This window comes from Choloepus didactylus, chromosome 23 (assembly GCF_015220235.1).
Source record: "Choloepus didactylus isolate mChoDid1 chromosome 23, mChoDid1.pri, whole genome shotgun sequence".
NCBI lineage: Eukaryota > Metazoa > Chordata > Mammalia > Pilosa > Megalonychidae > Choloepus > Choloepus didactylus.
In genome coordinates, this window is record NC_051329.1 from 31,134,371 (window position 1) to 31,146,909 (window position 12,539).

The window sequence follows — 12,539 nt, forward strand, 5'->3', positions numbered from 1 at the left end:
GCCAGGGAAGGAAAGGCTGATGTCAGAGGACACTGCTAATTGCCAAGGAGCTGGAGGCAATGACGCCATCATGGGAACCCAAGAATGGGCTTCCTGGGTGTGTGTGGCCCAAATTCTTGGGGATTCTTATCTGAACTTTCCCACCTGTGCTAGGCTGGTCTTGGTCATGACCTGAAGATACTCCTGTTCCCCTTCATGCCCTGATCCCATATTTGCCTGGAATAATCATTTCCCCCCTTTCCAAAGAAGTGGTCTTGGACCTTTCCTGGAGACTCTGTAGAGCTAAGCAGCATGTAACATGGGGCAGCTAATGTCCTGTTGAAGTTCCCAGTAGGAGCTGATAGGTGGCCCTCACCCCAGCAATGCCAGAGGCAAGAACATGGGGTCCCTTTTTCATTCCCAGTGGTCTCCCCTGTCTTCTACAGAAGGGGCTCTGGGAAACCCCCAGGGAAGCTCAGCCAGACACTGACCCTGACTCTCAGTTAAGCTTCATGTCTCCAGGGGCCTCATCTCAAGGACACATTGCCCATTCCTTATTCAGCTGGATTGTTGGTTGAGACTCACTATTTCAAATCTGCAAATATTTTCTTTGGGGGGCATTCCTAGATGGAAAGAATGTAAAGAAAAGTAATAGAGGGTCAATGACAAGTACATGATCCTGTTTACTTGGGGAGATGCACATGGTTGGGAGCAGGAGAAGGGTTCATGCAGGAATGGGGCATGTGTTCCCACTTCTGATAGTTTTTTAAATTGTAAGTATTCATTTCACTTATTCATCTTTAGAGATGATACATTACACAGTAATTGAAACAATGCTGAAAAGGTGAATTTTAACTCAATTCTTCCTTTCCTTAATCACTTAGAACCCTGGCAGAGAACAAATGTGGAATTGGAGAAAGTTTCCATGAGACATGATGTGTACAGGTTGAAAGAGCTGCCTCTGTGGCCTTGGAGGTGGTGGGAACAAAGTCACCAGAATTCTGAACAAAGAAACTGGGAAAGAAATGGACAGAGCAAAGATTACACTAAAGCTGTCCCACACTGACCTGAGGATGCTGAGGCCCAGGCCCTCCCTCCCTGCCCCCTCTGGCCTGTCCAGGGCTTGTCCAGAGATCAGACAGGAGGGAAGACAGATGGCCTTCAACATGGGTTCCTCAGGAGGCTCAAAGAATGACACAAGAGTGCAATTTTGCCCTTCTGGAGACAGCCATAAGGTGTTGGTTGTGATCTCTACTTTTTCATGAGAATTGATGGTTGTGATAGGATTTCCAAGACCCTTCATCCAGAAATCATTGCTAATCCTATGGTTTTAAAAGAATGGACAGAAAAATAATAATGAGAGTCCATCACTTGAGGAGTGTATGAACAGTGTAGTATATCCATAAAATGGAATATTATTGGGTCATAAAAGAGAATGAAAAACTCACACCTGCCACAATGTGGATAAGCCCTGAAAACCTTATCCTAAGCATAAAATCAGAAACACAAAGGGCCACAAGTTGCATTAAAACCTTTAAAATAAAGGATCTGGAAAGACATATCCACAGGAACAGAAAATGGATTATTGCATCACCAGGTGCTGGGGGCCGAGTGATGTGGGATGATCACTTGTGGGTACAGAGTCTCCTTTTGGACTAACTGAAATGCTCTGCCTTAGATAGAGGTCATGGTTGCACTACTTGTGGATATAGTAAAACCACTGAGTTACACAATTTCAAAAGACCATTTATTTTTTAAATGGGAACTTTTTGTGAAGTAGCTACAAAAATAATTAATGGGAAATTGTCATGACGTATACAATGCAGTCACAAGTATTTAAGAACTGAATAGTTTGCATAGATTTATATTTAAATAAATACTGAGAGACATACACAGAAAGATAAAGAGGATGATCAGGCAGGTAGCAAAATGTTAAAAATTTATAAAGCTGTGTGAAGGATGTACAGGAGCCCTTTATATTATGTTGGCAATCTTTTATAAGTTTGTAATTATTTGAAAGTAAAATGGTAATGAAAGAAAACAAAATGAATGAGAGACTGAAATTAGCAGTGGATGGTCTCAGTGAGCTCAGGGCAGGTCTTGGTCCCACTTCCCCATGAACCTGGACCACTGTGGGAAGCACCACTGTCTGTGTGTGATGCACAGTGAGTCTGCCTGGTCCTCAGGCTGGAGCTCAGTGATGCTCAGGGAGGCCGTGTCCCCAGACTTGGAGCCAGAGAAGCAACCAGGGATCCCTGGGGGCCATTTATTACATCATAAGTGAGGAGTATGGGGGCTATGCCTGGATGCTGTTGGTAGCAGGACACCCTGTTATAACCCCCAATGTCACTGCTGCTTCCAGCACAGGAGATGGTGACCATCTGTCCCAGGGCCCCAGACACTGAGGGAGGCTGAGTCAGGGCAGACTGAGCCCAGGACCCTGAAAAGGAAAAGAAAGACAGTTCAGGGCCAAGGCTCCAAGGGGGCCAGAGAAGGAATGAAGAAAGGGGTCACCCATGTACCAAAAGTGGGGTGTCTCACCTATGCCATGAGCAAGAAGCATGAGGAGGAGGGGAGCCCAGGCCATAGTGGAGGCACCCAGAGCTCTGCCCTCTGAGACCCACAGGGGGGCAGGACAGACCCAGGGACTTTATCCCCCAGGCTGCCTGGGTGTTGGGGAGGACTTCGTGCAAATCAGCTCACTGAGCCCTGACTTTTGTCACTGTCCCCTATGGTGATCGAGTGTTGATGTGGGTCCTACAGAGTGTCCTGCCTCCTGGACCTCGGCCAGGAGGGTGTGGCTGAGAAATGTGTTCTCTTTAAAGACTCTCAGACTGGCTGCTGACACAGAGCTGCTGTGCAGTCACTCAGGCCACTGAGTCCCAGCTTTCCCCCAGCCCTTACAGACCTGTGTGAGCCCCGGGCCTGTGGGAGTGACCCTGGGGCCTACACAAGGGCTCCCTGCCCCTGGCCCAGGCCAGTCCCTCCCAGGGCCTCCAAGAGGAAAAGGGAGTTCTCCCCAGGGGCAGTCCTCCCTCCCCAGACCGTGTGGTCCCCAGGACCATGCTCTTTGGTGACAAACTCCAGCACCAACCACAAGGGCATTTGCCAAGATAAATATAAATTAGCTCTGGTAAGAGACACTTACAGGGAGGTGCTCATGATTCTATCCCTGCATCCCAGAGTATCAAGTCCATCAAGGAGATCATCAAAAATTATTGAATGAATACAAGAAATGAATAGTATATATGTATTTATACTTTTTGCAAATAAGACTATATGGCACTTTTATTCTATACTAGATTTTTTCAAAAATATCATTTCAATTCTAATGTGTCAATAAAATTTCTTAAAAATGTTTTTTTCACAACCTTTCCTCTCTCCTTCCTCCCAAACTCAGAGGTCAAGACCAAGCTCTAGGAGAGACACTTGGACCCTTCATTACCACAAACCCCTCTACAAACCAAAAGCATTTCCTCTACAAACCAAAAGCACCTCCTATCCTTTATAAGATCTGCCACTGCCAGCAGGTGGGAGATCAGGAGCATCAAGAAGGCAGTGCAGGGGCTCCCATTGTTTCCTGCTTCATGCCATGTCCCCTGTGGACACTGTCCCCACAGGAACTTCAGGGAACTTGAAAATATTCCTTAGATCCTGTCACAAACCCACTTACAAGCTTATGCTTTCCTCCTTAGCAAGCTCCAGCCCTAGCTCTGACATCCCACTTCATTAACCTCCATCACAGTTTACCTGTTTCACTGTCTCCCTGCAGCACAGCCCTCCCAGCCCCATCTTCCTGCTGTGGGACGCTCCACCTCAGCCATTTCTGCACCCACAGTGCCCTCTAGTGGAAAACATTACCTCCTGCACCTGGAGAAGACACCTGGCACTGGAGAAGGTTAGGGGACCAAACCAAGGGGCCTTGGAACTTAGAAAAGGCCTTGGAAGGATGAAACTTAAGGGGAGGTACAGGGAGTATGCTCTGGACAGAGGAATATGAAATGAAAACCCAGGGATGGCATCTGTTCCTGGGTTATGTACATGTCCTAGCTCCAAAGAACCTGTCATCCTGTGGTTCTCCCAGTGGGTGCCTGTCCAGGGGCTCAATTCAGACCTGCCTCCTTGTCTGCATAAGGATGCTGGGCTTGTCCTCAGCACCAGTTATCTCTGAACATCCTGAGAACTTGGGCCTGAGCTCACCTCCTTCTTGTGAAAACTTCCCTTTCACCCAAAAGACTTCGATTTAAAGGACCCTAGAGAGATAAGACATGGAAACTTGAAATGAGGATGTTGGTCATTCATGAGTGGGAAGCTGCATGTCAAGCTGAGTGTAATAGGAATTGGGCTGGTGATGCAGAGCTTGGGGGTAAGAATGTTCTGAGAACAATCATTCAGCATCACTGTCCACCCAGCATCTATTTGTCCAACATCTTAGGTACCAAAATCCCTAAACAAGAGGGTCACCTCAGTAATTGTTCTCAATAGGAGCTGGGGTGTGGGGAAGGAAATTTTTGTTATAATGATGCCAGAAATCTGATTTCTCTTTAGAAGTTGAGGGGAAAATTTTGCCTTTCCTGACCTCTTCTTGATTTTATTCATGTATTATTTAGAGCTGGTCTTTCAAGCAGCATGCCTCCTCTATACAGACCTCAGAAATGAAGTGGCAGAGGAGATGACATGTTCAGTTGCATCAGTCTTGGGTATGAGCCTGGATTTGGATCCAGGGAATGGAATTGTGTCTCTTGAGCCTCATTGTGGAGATGAGGCTAGGAAAATCCCCAACTCCAGGCTCAAAGTACCCCTCTCCACACTTCAGGTTTGGCTGCATTTTTCCACTCTCTTGGCCTATTTGCTGGAGTCTGTGTGTTGCTGACATCATGAATCTCATTAACAAATAATCTGGGGAATCCATGCTAAAAAATGAAGAAGGAGAAGAATTAAAATAGACAAAGTTTGATAAATGTGTCTAAAGTACATATTAATACTTATGGTTGATTTAGTTGCAAAACTTCAGAGAACCCACTGGGAATGAGTAGAGAGAGATAACTATGCTTGCTACCAACCATTCCAGGGGACATACAGGGCCTCTACAAGATTCAGTAATAAGATAAAAATATAAGGAGAAAAGAATTGTTAGAAATCTTCTGTCCACATGAGAAAGACTCCCTTTTTTATTTGTTGTAAGCCTCCTTTCTTGGGCAACAGTACGCAAACATTTTACCATAAAGACAGGTTTATAATCTTAAGAAATATTGAGTATCCCAAAAATATATTGCTCATGTATTTAAGTTCATTAATACTTGCCATATTAAATAGTTCTTACAATTAAACAATAAAACTAAACCTATCACATCTAAATATAAGCATATTTTAATTAAAATTAGTTTTCTTTTCCAAATTACAAAATATTTCTAAAGCAAGTATTAAAATTCTTGGAAAAATCTCTTTATTGTCTGGCAAAATAAAGACAGTTGGATTTTCAGGTTAATGTCTGCATTCCATCATTGCAATCTGCTATATAGCTTGACATTTTTAGGAAAATATGTCATCATACTACAATATTGTTCAGGTCTTGTTAGTGGAATATAGTGGACCCAATGAAACTGAAGGCATCCTAAGAAAGAAGTGAATAGAGGAAAAAGATTTGGTTCAGAACCATGATCAGAACAGTGAGGGCCGGGCTAGATACGGACAGATAATCATTTGATCACAGAAATGTTCCCAGGTTGAGATTCTGAAGTAAGGATGGGGCAAGTGGTGAGATCCAGAAAGGGTAGGAACAGTTTCATTATATTATCCATTTCCTCAGCAAAATTTACAGAACTTTCTTACAGGAGACCAAAAAAAAAGAAAAAAAGGAAAAAAGGATTTTGATGGATAAAAAGATCTCTGTTCATGGGGTGGGAACATGGTGACTCCAATGTGTCACACACTTGCAAAAACCCCTCCCATCAAATGTGGATGAAAATGCCAGCTGGCTTTGAACCAATAAAATACAGCAAATGTAATAGGAGGCCATGCACACTATCCCCTATGCTGTATATGTCCCCACATTGGAAAACTGGAGGGTCTCTCCAGCTGGCCCTGAAGAAGTGCTGACCTCTCTGTGAACTTTCCCATATGGAGGGGCCATGAGGCAGGGGGCCCTGAGCTCCCCCAGGGGCAGGGGAGGAAGGGGAGCCCACAGTCCACAAAGAGCCAGGGCCTCAGCCAACAGCAACAAGGAAATGGATTCTTCCAAAGAGCAGGGAAGCAGCCTTTTTGCCAGAGGAGCCTCTAGGTCAGAGCACAGATGACCATTTCTTGACCTCAATCTGAGGAGACCCTGGGACCCTGAGCAGATGAGTCACTAAGCTGAGCCTGGACTCCTGACCCAGGGACACCCTGAGGTCACCAGTGGGTGTTATTTGCAGGATGGTCGTCTTTGACCCCATTCTCTGTGGATGGTTTGCATATTTTAGACATGAACATGCCCTTTTTGGTTTGTTTAGATCATGGCTCCAACTTCACTTTTCCTGGGGCCCAGAAACTGGCAACCTTAATAAGTTTCTGGAAATTAGTTACCTCCCAGAGACATCATCCTTATATGGGGCTTGAGCCCTCCCCTAGAACTGACAGCAACTTCTGAATGAAACATCAAAATCCAATCTGATGCTTATCAAATTCAAAACTGAATTTTTAATTTGTATAGGACAGTCAACTTGATAAACTCTACCTTAAGAACCTTGAAAGAAAAGTTGGTGTGTGTCTGATGAAAGCCATTTCCTCAGAAAGAAGAGCCCTGCATGCTGCTGACTGTGGCTCTCACTGGAAGTGGTTCCCTTCCCCTGTCCTGACCCATGGGAGGGAAGGCCCTGAGGAGCTGTTTCCCTGCTGGGCAAGGGCTGGGCCTCAGGGCCCCTCTCAGGCTGGGAAACTCCCCTGGGGCCCCTGGCTGGGCCCAGAGCCTTTGTGGGTCCATGGCTGTGAGGAGAGGGGCTGCCCACCCACAAGGAACCCCCTGCCCTTTCTTTACATTTTGTCCACATGAACATCCCAAGAGCTAATGTGAGTGGGTCTCCCCCAGTGCAGCCTTGTCCAACCCATTGTTGGGCATCTGCCTGTCAAATCCCAGTAAAGCTTGGACAAGCCCTTGAAGTTAAGTAGGAGCAACAGGCAGGGGTCAAATATCCCAGAGTCTTGCTTCTCCATATTCTGCCCTTTCCACTCTAGTCTAAGTGAACAGTCCTTTCTCAGCCTTTGTGTCAATATATGAGAAATGCAGACAATGAACCCCACTGTCCTGAGATGTTTCTATGGAGAAATTACCTGATTGAGGGTGATGAGAGAGTTGGGCTGGTTGTTTCATAAGAGACCACTGTGAGTCTCCTGGCTTCTGATTCTGTGGCCACTTCCCTCCAATCATCATATGTGAGCCAGATTCTTCCCTGAAAGGCAAGGGACTGAAAGGCTGATGTCAGAAGACACTGCTTTGCCAAGGTGCTAGAGGCAATGACACCATCATGGAGACCCAGCAATGGGCTGCCTGGGTGTGTGTGGATTTTCAAGGATTCTCATCTGAACTTCCCCACCTGTACTAGTCTTGTCTTGCTTATGACCTGAAGAATTTCCTGTTTCTCCTGCATATCCTGACCCCATATCAGCCTGGAATCATCTTTTCCCCTCCCACAGAAGTGTTCTCAGTGTTCTCAGACCACTCCTGGGGACTGCATAGATATAAGCAGCATGAAATAGGGGGCAACTAATGTCTTGCTGAAGTTCCTGGTAGGAGCTGGTTAGGTGGCCTGCACCCACCAATGCCAGAGGCCAAAAAATGGGGTCCCTTTTTTGTTCCCTGTTGTCTCACCTGCCTTCTACAGAAGGGGCTCTGGAGAACCCCAGGGAAGCTCAGTAGACACTGACCCCAAGTCTCAGTTAAGCTTATTGTCTCCGGGGACCTCATCTAGAAGACACATTGCCTGTTCATTACTCAACTGATTTGGGGAGGGGAATTGACACTCACTATTACAAATCTGCAAGAATTTTTGTGGGGAGGTGTCCCTGGGTGGAAAGAATGTAAAGAAAAGTAATAGAGGGTTATGCCAAGTTCATGATCCTGTTTGCTTGGGGAGATGGATTTGTTTGGGAGCAGGGGCAGAGGTAGATGCAGGAATTTATGGATGTGTTTGCATTTCTGATAATTATTTTAGCTGTAAATATTAATTTCACCCACTCTCCTTTAGATATTGTACAATCACACCATTATAGAAAAAATATAGAAAAGGTGAATTGCAAGTGAATTTCTTCCTTTCCTTCGTGTTGTAGAATGCTGACACAGGACAAATGCAGAACTGGAAAAAGTTTCTATGAGACCTGATGAGCACAAAATGGAAGAGCTGCTGCCTCACCAGAATCCTGAACAAAGAATCTGGGAAAGGACAGAGCCAAGGCAAAAAAAGAAAAATCCATCTCATGCTGACCTGATGATGCTGAGGCCCAGGACATCCTGCCTTGCCCCCTTCATCCCATCCAGGGCTTGTCCAGACAGCAGGTAGAGGGGAAGATGTCCCTCAACATGGGGTTCCTCAGGAGGCTCAAAGAATGACACCAGCATGCAGCCTTCACCCTCTCCTGGGGAGAGCCCTGGAGTGGAGAACTGATTGTGTTTCCTATTATTTCATTTGAAGTGATTATAGAGACAGGATAGCAAGACTCTTCATACAGAAAGGATCCCTTGATCATGTCATGGAGGGAGAAAAATTCCTTTAGAGTCCATCAATTCATAAATGGATAAAGAAATGTGGTAGATGCATAATGGAATATTTTTGATGCTTGAAGTATGAATGAATAACAGCTTCATGCAATGACACAGATAAGCCCTGCCCACTGCCATCCAGTCAGGAGCTCCACAAATGATCATGAGGGGCCCCTGCTTCCCATTTCACTTCCCCAAGTACACTGACCACCAAGCAACTGCAGGGAACCTGCAAACCTCCCTCTGATGATGGCACAACCAAATGTACACATATATATTTCCTCCTAGTAAATCCCTACCCCTACTTCTTGCATCTCACCTCTCCATCATCCTCTCCTGGTTCATTGTGGCACAGCCCCCAGCCCCACCTTCCTTCTGAGGAACCCCCTTAGCTGACAGTTCTGGCCTCACAGTGCCCCTTGGTGGGCAAGATCCTCTCAGAAACTAGACAGCAGGAACCCTGAAGGAAAGGAGGACAGTGAAGTGAGCTGGGGATTGGAAAAGGCTTGGAGGAGAAAAACCCATGGAAGACCAAGGATTGTTCACTGTGGAAAGGGGGAAATCTAGAGGAATCTTTCCAAGATGGGGTCTTCCCCAGCTTCTGTATATTTGGTGAGAACCAAGAGCAGCTGACATCCCCCTGCTTTAGGCTTGGTGTCCAGGGGCTCCCCTCAGACTGGCCTCCTGCCTTCACTGACACTGGGCCTGTCCTCTGCACCCTTGATCCCTGCACATCCTAAGATCCTGGACTCTGATCTCATTTCCTTCCAGAGGAGATGGCTTTTCAGCATGACCAAGACAATTTGTCTGAATGGGTTCCTAGAAAGTGATGTGGACTCAGATAGGGATGTTGTGTTACTCAGTGATTCAGAAATGCTTATTCACTGGCTTTTCATGGAAAATGGGGAGGATACAGAGTGTGGGGGTGAGAGTGACTGGGAACAATCTTCTACTGTCTCTATGTGTCCCATGGGTCCACTTTTCTTGATGTTAAGACCTGGCCCCTGAACAATGCCAGGAGGACTTCTGAAGATGCCTCATGAATTGTTCACAGTGAGGACAAGGTGTTCATAGGTGGAATTTCTCCATAGAGACATGGGATTTTGCTTTCCATTCAAAATATGAGAGGCCATCCATTACTACTAAAGACTTCTGTCTCTTACAATGATTCCTTTAATAAATGGGTTATTGCAAGCAGCAAAGAAAACAATAATGAAGTGGCAGATTGATGACCAATTCATATGGCATCAGGCTGGGGTACAGGCCTGGGTTTGAACAGCAGGTGGGACTGGTGGTTTGGGCTCTACTGGGGAGAGGTCCCAGGGAACCATCAGAGCCCTATTTCTTCTTATTCCGACAGGAACCACACTTCAAGTTTCCTCATTTTGTGTTTCTTTATGCTCTTTGCCTCATCAACTGGATATGTGTGTTGCTAAATCATGACTGAAATTAAAGATTGTTCTAGGAAATTTATGCTAAAAATGAGACAGTAAAAACAATTAAGACAGACAAAGCTTTATCATGGAGAGACAAAAAGATATATATTTTACACTACTAATTGATTTAGCTTTAAACCCTCTGTGCTGGTTTGGATCTATTATGTCCCCCAGGAAAGTCATGTTCTTTAATCCAATCTTGTGGGACAGACTTATTGTGGGTGGGATCTTTTGATTAGGTTCTTTCCATGGAGATGTGACCCACCCAATGGTGGGTGGGATCTTTTGATTAGATTTTTCCATGGAGATGTGACCACATCCATCTGGGGTGGATCTTAATTAGCTTACTGGACTCTTTAAGAGAGCTGAGAGCTGACACAAACCCAGATGTTTGGTGAGACACTTAGGAAATGTCCAGAGACATTTTGGAGAAAGCCCTTTTGAAACTGGAGCCCAGGAGAGAAGGACCAACAGACATCACCATGTGCCTTCCCATGTGACAGAAGAACCCCAGATGCCATTGGCTTTTCTTCAGTGAAGCTTTATCAAACTGGAGCATCCTCAGATAAAGGGAAGGAATGAATAGAGAGAGGGGATGGTGCTTATAACCCCCACTTCCCAAACTGCCTGAGGAGGACTTGCTCAAGATCCCCCAACCAGATGCAATGATAGGAGAAGAAACTCTTAGCAAAGCTGTCACCAACTGAGAAAAACACTGCCCTTTATTGTGAGCTTCCTTCCTAGATATGCAGTTCTCAAAGTTTTAGGTGTTAGGACTGGCCATGGCTTCAAAATTCTTGAATATTTCAAAGAGTATTTATCATTAAAGCAAATCTATCAATATTTAGTTAACCCCATTAATTAAAATGGAAAAAGTAAAATATTGATTTTTAAGTTACTTTATAAATATATACACTTAAGCCATCATATCTAAATATGAACACATTTTTATGAAAATTAGTCACATGTTTCAAAATTAATGAAAAATTAGCATAAAGGATGGTACATTTATATTTTTGCAACCTCTTTAATGTCAGCTATATACCAGTCAGTTGGATTCTCATGTCTCCTTCTACATTCAGTCCATTACAATATGTTCTTTTGGTTGAAATATATGGGGAAAATTAAGACCCATGTTGGCATGTCCTTGGGGTTTTCTTACTGAAGGATGGAGCAGCCATTGTAGTGAGCACATCCTAAGAAAGGAGTGAGTGAAGGAGCCAGAGGTGGTCAGGACAGTGGTCAGAGATTGGAGGGGATGGGTAGTCCAGACAGCAGGGGGGTTGATTTCAAAGAAATGCTCCCCCATTTTGCATGGCTGAGATGGAAGGACAGGGTGAGGGGGGACAGTGAAAGAACAGAGCCCAAGTCTCCTAGTTCTCACTGTTTCCTCAGCAAATTTGCAGTGATTTTTACACCAGGCTTCAAAGTGTAATTGAACAGGAAAAAAAATGTTTCTTTTTATGGACTGTGGAGGGTGAACATGTTGGTAGCTCCAGTTATTCACCCCTTGTATAAACCCCCACTGTGAATGTGAGCTGAACCTGTAATTTCCATCTAATCAATAAAATATGACAAAGATGGAGGATCCCTCCCCCGTGACTGCCCTACCTGGTCAAGTGATGGGACATGGCTCCTGTGAGTAGGTTATATTTCATAAATGTCTCCTAGTAAACTGGAGAGGGAGGTGCTCCTGCTGGTCCTGAGAAAGCAAAGGGCCCTGCTGGGAACTTCCCCTAGGAGGGGACCACATGGCTGGGAGCTGAGGCCCCTCCAGGAGCAGAGGGAGACTGACAGCCCACAGCTCACAGAAAGCTGGGGACCCCACCACACAGCACTGAGGAAATGAGTCCTGCTGAGGAGATGGAGCAGATTCCCCGTCAGCCTCCAGGTGAGAGGGAAGCTGTCCATGACCTGGACTCCAGCCCGGGGGGACCCTGAGCAGAGGACCCAGGAGGCAGAGCCCAGACCCCTGACATGGTGAGGCCAGGAGATAGTGAATGGACAGCTGCCAGAATTGTGGTCATTATTTACTGAGCAAAGAGCCATCTAATATGTGGACCATATGATTCGTTTCTTGATACTGAGAGGTAGTTGAGGTGGGGAGAATGGAGGGAGCTCTGGATCACTTGGCCTGAGAGCATGAGCCTGCCCAGAGTTGCAGAGAACACACCACAGAGCAGGTGGCCCTGCATTATCTCAGGCCAAGTGAGATCACTGTCCCTCCCCTGTTCTTGCCACTGAGGAACTAAATCAAACCTGCTGCCTTGGGTTAAGTCAGAGGAACGAGGATTCTTTTATTTTTTATTTTCCCAAGTCAAGATCCCTGGTAATTCTTCTCTTTTCAAGTTCATTTTAAGGAACAACAACATTTGAGTGGGTTAAATTAT

General features: G+C 45.5%; 1 pseudogene; it reads right to left on the reverse strand.

Moving 5' to 3' along the window:
* Positions 1-2,042: 2,042 nt before the first annotated feature.
* On the reverse strand, positions 2,043-2,711 carry LOC119519116 (annotated as a pseudogene).
* Positions 2,712-12,539: the final 9,828 nt, after the last annotated feature.